The sequence below is a fragment of the Pleurodeles waltl genome, unplaced genomic scaffold (genome assembly GCF_031143425.1).
Source record: "Pleurodeles waltl isolate 20211129_DDA unplaced genomic scaffold, aPleWal1.hap1.20221129 scaffold_56, whole genome shotgun sequence".
NCBI classification, from domain to species: Eukaryota; Metazoa; Chordata; class Amphibia; order Caudata; family Salamandridae; genus Pleurodeles; species Pleurodeles waltl.
In genome coordinates this window covers 2,859,318-2,865,872 of record NW_027150269.1, presented here as the reverse complement: position 1 = coordinate 2,865,872, position 6,555 = coordinate 2,859,318, and positions in this window count along the sequence as shown.

Genomic DNA, 6,555 nt, shown 5'->3' with positions numbered 1-6,555 from the left:
ATCCTAGGCCAATGAAACAGTGGTACCAATCTGTCCCAAGTTTTCATTTGACCCAGGTGCCCAGCTAAGGGAATGTCATGTGCCAGTGTTAGGAGGAACTTTCTGTACTCCTGAGGAATCACTAATCTCCTGGCAGCTCCAGGTTTAGGATCCCTATGCTCAGTGTACAAGAGGTTGTCCTCCCAGTAAACTCTGTGTGAGTCACTGACATCCCCATTAGCCTGTTTGACAGCTTGCTGTCTGAGACCCTCTAATGTGGGACAGGTTTGCTGTGCCACACTCAGCTCCTCTCTGGCAGGCCCCCCTTCACCCAAAAGCTCAGCAGTGTCTGCTTCCAGCTCCTCTGGTGTAGGTTCTGCACAGGGAGGGAATTCTTCTTCCTCAGAAGTAGAATCCACTGTAGAGGGAGGGATAGTAGGAAGTGGTTTGCTTCTACTAGCCCTAGCTTTAGGGAGCACTTGGTCCATTCTTCCAGGATCCAAGCTTCCCTGTCCTTTTTGCTTTTTGGCCTGAGCCCTTGTCAAAGCAAAAATATGCCCTGGGATGCCCAGCATTGCTGCATGGGCCTCCAACTCCACATCTGACCAAGCTGATGTCTCCAAATCATTCCCTAATAGACAGTCTACAGGTAAATCTGAAGCTACCACAACTTTCTTTGGACCAGATACCCCCCCCAGTTGAGATTTACAACAGCCATGGGGTGGCTTTGTGTTATGTTGTGAGCATCGGTTACTTGGTACTGGTGTCCAAGTATGTGTTGTTCAGGGTGCACCAGTTTCTCAATCACCATTGTGACACTGGCACCTGTGTCCCTGTAGGCCTGGACCTCAACACCATTTATTAGGGTTAGTTGCTTGTACTTCTCCAAGTTATGGGGGCAAGCAAACAAAGTGGCTAAGTCAATAGCCCCTTCAGAGACTAAAGTAGCCTCTGTGGTCTCCCTAATTAGACCAACCCCAACTAAATTACCAAAAGTGAGCCCAGCTACTCCCTTGGATTGGCTATTAGTAGGTTTGCTCCCACCACCACTGCTATTAGTAGGGACACTAGGTGTAGCAGTAGGGGTTGTAGTGGTAGGAGCTGTGGTGCCTTTCTTTGGACAACTGGGATCTGTTGTCCAATGGCCTTTTATCTTACATAAATAGCACCATGGTTTATTTTCCTTGTTCTGATTAAAGGAGGATTTGGGCCCACCACCCCCACCAGAGTGTTTTTGTGGGCCTGATGAAGACTCATTTTTAGATTTGTCCCCACCCTTGTCAGAAGACTTACCATCCTTCTTTTTGTTGCCATCTTTGTCACCCCCTGTATGAACTTTTCTGTTCACTCTTGTTCTGACCCATTTGTCTGCCTTCTTTCCCAATTCTTGGGGAGAGGTCAGATCAGAGTCCACCAAGTACTGGTGCAACAAATCAGACACACAATTATTAAGAATATGCTCTCTCAGGATCAAGTTATACAGGCTGTCATAATCAGTAACTTTACTGCCATGTAACCACCCCTCCAAGGCCTTCACTGCCTGGTCAATGAAATCAACCCAGTCTTGTGAAGACTCCTTTTTGGTATCTCTGAACTTTATCCTGTACTGTTCAGTGGTTAAGCCATAACCATCCAGGAGTGCATTCTTAAGAACTTGGAAATTGTTAGCATCATTTTCTTTTACAGTAAGGAGCCTATCCCTACCTTTTCCAGTAAATGATAGCCATAGGATAGCAGCCCACTGCTTTTGAGGGACATCCTGTACAGCACAGGCCCTCTCAAGTGCAGCAAACCACTTGTTAATGTCATCCCCCTCCTTGTAAGGGGGAACTATCTTATGCAGATTCCTGGAATCATGCTCTTTTGCAGGATGACTATGGGGAATACTGCTGCTGCCACCATGGGTATCTAAACCCATCTTCTGTCTTTCCCTCTCTATTTCTAAAGACTGTCTATCCAAATCCAGCTGTTGCTTCTTGAGCTTCAGTCTGGTTTGCTCCACTCTCAATCTATTGAGCTCCCTTTCCAACAATCTGTCATCAGGGTGGGTGGGAGGGACATTTCTAGATACAGAGGTATGATGGGAATGAACAGAAGGAGACCTGTCCCTTACAGAGGGCACCCTAACAGCTTGGCTACCAGTATAATGTGAGAGCACATCATCAGTATGATGTGATTCAACCTCTGTACCAACTATGCTAGACTGTCTAGTAATGGGCAGGCTGAGAAGTTTCTTTCCTGAACCTTTTCCTGGGGGAGTCCCTGGATCAGATTGAGAACCATTAGCTACTTTTTCTACAGATTGGGCACTTATGGCCTTATCCTGTACTCTAAGCATATTAATTAACAGTTCTAAAGAAGGATTCTTCCCTACACTCAAACCTCTCTCTATGCAGAGACTCCTTGCTCCTTTCCAGCTAAGGTGATCATATGCAAGTTTGGACAGTTCAACTTTTTGGCCTGTGCCAGACATTTTTTAGAGAGAGTTAAAGTGATAGACAAAGAGAAAAAAGTTTTTAGAACTTTTTGGAAAGACAGAAAAAACTTTTTAAACTTTTAAGAACTTTTTGAAAGTTTAGAAGTACTTTTCAGCACTTAGAAAAGAGTGAAAAGAGGAAATGCAAAACTTTTTGGCTATGTGTATATACACTGACCTTGTTTTGTATATTTTTCTCTTATGAAAAGTACAATGACAAGAGTGGTAAGTAGTCTCAAAGCACTTATCCCACCGCTGCACAACCAATGTAGGAGGCTGGACTGGCTTGTAGTGAGTACCAAGGGGTACTTGCACCTTGCACCAGGCCCAGTTATCCCTTATTAGTGTATAGGGTGTCTAGCAGCTTAGGCTGATAGATAATGGTAGCTTAGCAAAGCAGCTCAGGCTGAACTAGGAGACGTGTGAAGCTACTACAGTACCACTTAGTGTCATATGCACAATATCATAAGAAAACACAATACACAGTTATACTAAAAATAAAGGTACTTTATTTTTATGACAATATGCCAAAGTATCTTAGAGTGTACCCTCAGTGAGAGGATAGGAAATATACACAAGATATATATACACAATAGCAAAAATATGCAGTATAGTCTTAGAAAACAGTGCAAACAATGTATAGTTACAATAGGATGCAATGGGGAAACATAGGGATAGGGGCAACACAAACCATATACTCCAGAAGTGGAATGCGAACCATGAATGGACCCCAAACCTATGTGACCTTGTAGAGGGTCGCTGGGACTATTAGAAAATAGTGAGAGTTAGAAAAATAACCCTCCCCCAGACCCTGAAAAGTGAGTGCAAAGTGCACCAAAGTTCCCCTAAGGACAAAATAGTCGTGTTAGAGGGAAAATGCAAGAAAAACACAAATCAGCAATGCAACAACGATGGATTCCTGACTGAGGGTACCTGTGGAACAAGGGGACCAAGTCCAAAAGTCACAAGCAGCTCGGAGATGGGCAGATGCCCAAGAAATGCCAGCGGTTGGTGCAAAGAAGCTCTTTCTAGGCTGAAGAACTGTGAATACTGCAGGAACGACAAGGCCTAGAGACTTCCCCTTTGGAGGATGAATCCCCCACGCCTTGGAGAGTCGTGCAGAAGTGTTTTCCCGCCGAATGGACGCCAACAAGCCTTGCTACACGCAAATCGTGCGTTTGGCGTTTTTGGACGCTGCTGGGGCCCAGGAGGGACCAGGAGGTCGCAAATTGGACCTGCAGAGAGAGGGGACGTCGAGCAAGACAAAGAGCCCTCACTGAAGCAGGTAGCACCCGGAGAAGTGCCAGAAACAGGCACTACGAGGATGCGTGAAACGGTGCTCGCCGAAGTTGCACAAAGGAGTCCCACGTCGCCGGAGACCAACTTAGAAAGTCGTGCAATGCAGGTTAGAGTGCCGTGGACCCAGGCTTGGCGGTGCACACAGGATTTCCGCCGGAAGTGCACAGGGGCCGGAGAAGCTTGCAAAGTCGCGGTTCCCAGCAATGCAGCACAGCGAGGTGAGGCAAGGACTTACCTCCACCAAACTCGGGCTGAAGAGTCACTGGACTGTGGGAGTCACTTGGACGGTGTCGCTGAATTCGAGGGACCTCGGTCGTCGTGCTGAGAGGAGACCCAAGGGACCGGAGATGCAGCTTTTTGGTGCCTGCGGTTGCAGGGGGAAGATTCCGTCGACCCACGGGAGATTTCTTCGGAGCTTCTGGTGCAGAGAGGAGGCAGACTACCCCCACAGCATGCACAAGCAGGAAAACAGTCGAGAAGGCGGCAGGATCAGCGTTACAGAGTTGCAGTAGTCGTCTTTGCTACTATGTTGCAGGTTTGCAGGCTTCCAGCGCGGTCAGCGGTCGATTCCTTATCAGAAGGTGAAGAGGGAGATGCAGAGGAACTCGGCTGAGCTCATGCATTCGTTATCTGAAGTTTCCCCAGAGACAGAGACCCTAAATAGCCAGAAAAGAGGGTTTGGCTACCTAGGAGAGAGGAAAGGCTACTAACACCTGAAGGAGCCTATCACAAGGAGTCTCTGACGTCACCTGGTGGCACTGGCCACTCAGAGCAGTCCAGTGTGCCAGCAGCACCTCTGTTTCCAAGATGGCAGAGGTCTGGAGCACACTGGAGGAGCTCTGGACACCTCCCAGGGGAGGTGCAGGTCAGGGGAGTGGTCACTCCCCTTTCCTTTGTCCAGTTTCGCGCCAGAGCAGGGGCTAAGGGGTCCCTGAACCGGTGTAGACTGGCTTATGCAGAATTGGGCACATCTGTGCCCAACAAAGCATTTCCAGAGGCTGGGGGAGGCTACTCCTCCCCTGCCTTCACACCATTTTCCAAAGGGAGAGGGTGTCACACCCTCTCTCAGAGGAAGTTCTTTGTTCTGCCATCCTGGGCCAGGCCTGGCTGGACCCCAGGAGGGCAGCTGCCTGTCTGAGGGGTTGGCAGCAGCAGCAGCTGCAGAGAAACCCCAGGAAGGGCAGTCTGGCAGTACCAGGGTCTGTGCTACAGACCACTGGGATCATGGAATTGTACCAATAATGCCAGGATGGCATAGAGGGGGCAATTCCATGATCATAGACATGTTACATGGCCATATTCGGAGTTACCATGGTGAAGCTACATATAGGTAGTGACCTATATGTAGTGCACGCGTGTAATGGTGTCCCCGCACTCACAAAGTTCAGTGAATTGGCTCTGAACAATGTGGGGGCACCTTGGCTAGTGCCAGGGTGCCCTCACACTAAGTAACTTTGCACCTAACCTTTACCAGGTAAAGGTTAGACATATAGGTGACTTATAAGTTACTTAAGTGCAGTGTAAAATGGCTGTGAAATAACGTGGACGTTATTTCACTCAGGCTGCAGTGGCAGGCCTGTGTAAGAATTGTCAGAGCTCCCTATGGGTGGCAAAAGAAATGCTGCAGCCCATAGGGATCTCCTGGAACCCCAATACCCTGGGTACCTCAGTACCATATACTAGGGAATTATAAGGGTGTTCCAGTAAGCCAATGTAAATTGGTAAAAATGGTCACTAGCCTGTCAGTGACAATTTGGAAAGAAATGAGAGAGCATAACCACTGAGGTTCTGATTAGCAGAGCCTCAGTGAGACAGTTAGTCACTACACAGGTAACACATTCAGGCACACTTATGAGCACTGGGGCCCTGGGTTACCAGGGTCCCAGTGACACATACAACTAAAACAACATATATACAGTGAAAAATGGGGGTAACATGCCAGGCAAGATGGTACTTTCCTACACACATACAACTAAAACAACATATATACAGTGAAAAATGGGGGGTAACATTCCAGGCAAGATGGTACTTTCCTAAAAATTCCCCGGACTTTGTGAGTGCGGGGACACCATTACACACGTGCACTACACATAGGTCACTACCTTTGTGTAGCTTCACAATGTTAACTCCGAATATGGCCATGTAACATGTCTAAGATCATGGAATGGCCCCCTCTATGCCATCCTGGCATTGTTGGCACAATCACTTGATCCCACGGGTCTGTAGCACAGACCCGGTTACTGCCAAACTGCCTTTTCAGGGGTTTCACTGCAGCTGCTGCTGCTGCCAATCCCTCAGACAGGTTTCTGCCCTCCTGGGGTCCAGCCAGGCTTGGCCCAGGAAGGCAGAACAAAGGACTTCCTCAGAGAGAGGGTGTTACACCCTCTCCCTTTGGAAAAAGGTGTTAAGGTAGGGGAGGTGTAGCCTCCACCAGCCTCTGGAAATGCTTTCATGGGCACAGATGGTGCCCATTTCTGCATAAGCCAGTCTACACCGTTTCAGGGACCCCTCAGCCCTGCTCTGGCGCAAAACTGGACAAAGGAAAGGGGGTGCCCAGAGCTCCTCCAGTGTGCTCCAGACCTCTGCCATCTTGGAAACAGAGGTGCTGCTGGCACACTGGACTGCTCTGAGTGGCCAGGGCCAGCAGGTGACGTCAGAGACTCCTTCTGATAGGCTCCTTCAGGTGTTGGTAGCCTATCCTCTCTCCTAATTAGCCAAAACCTCTTTTCTGGCTATTTAGGGTCTCTGCTTATCTTAGATAACGAATGCAAGAGCTCATCAGAGTTCCTCTGCATCTCTCA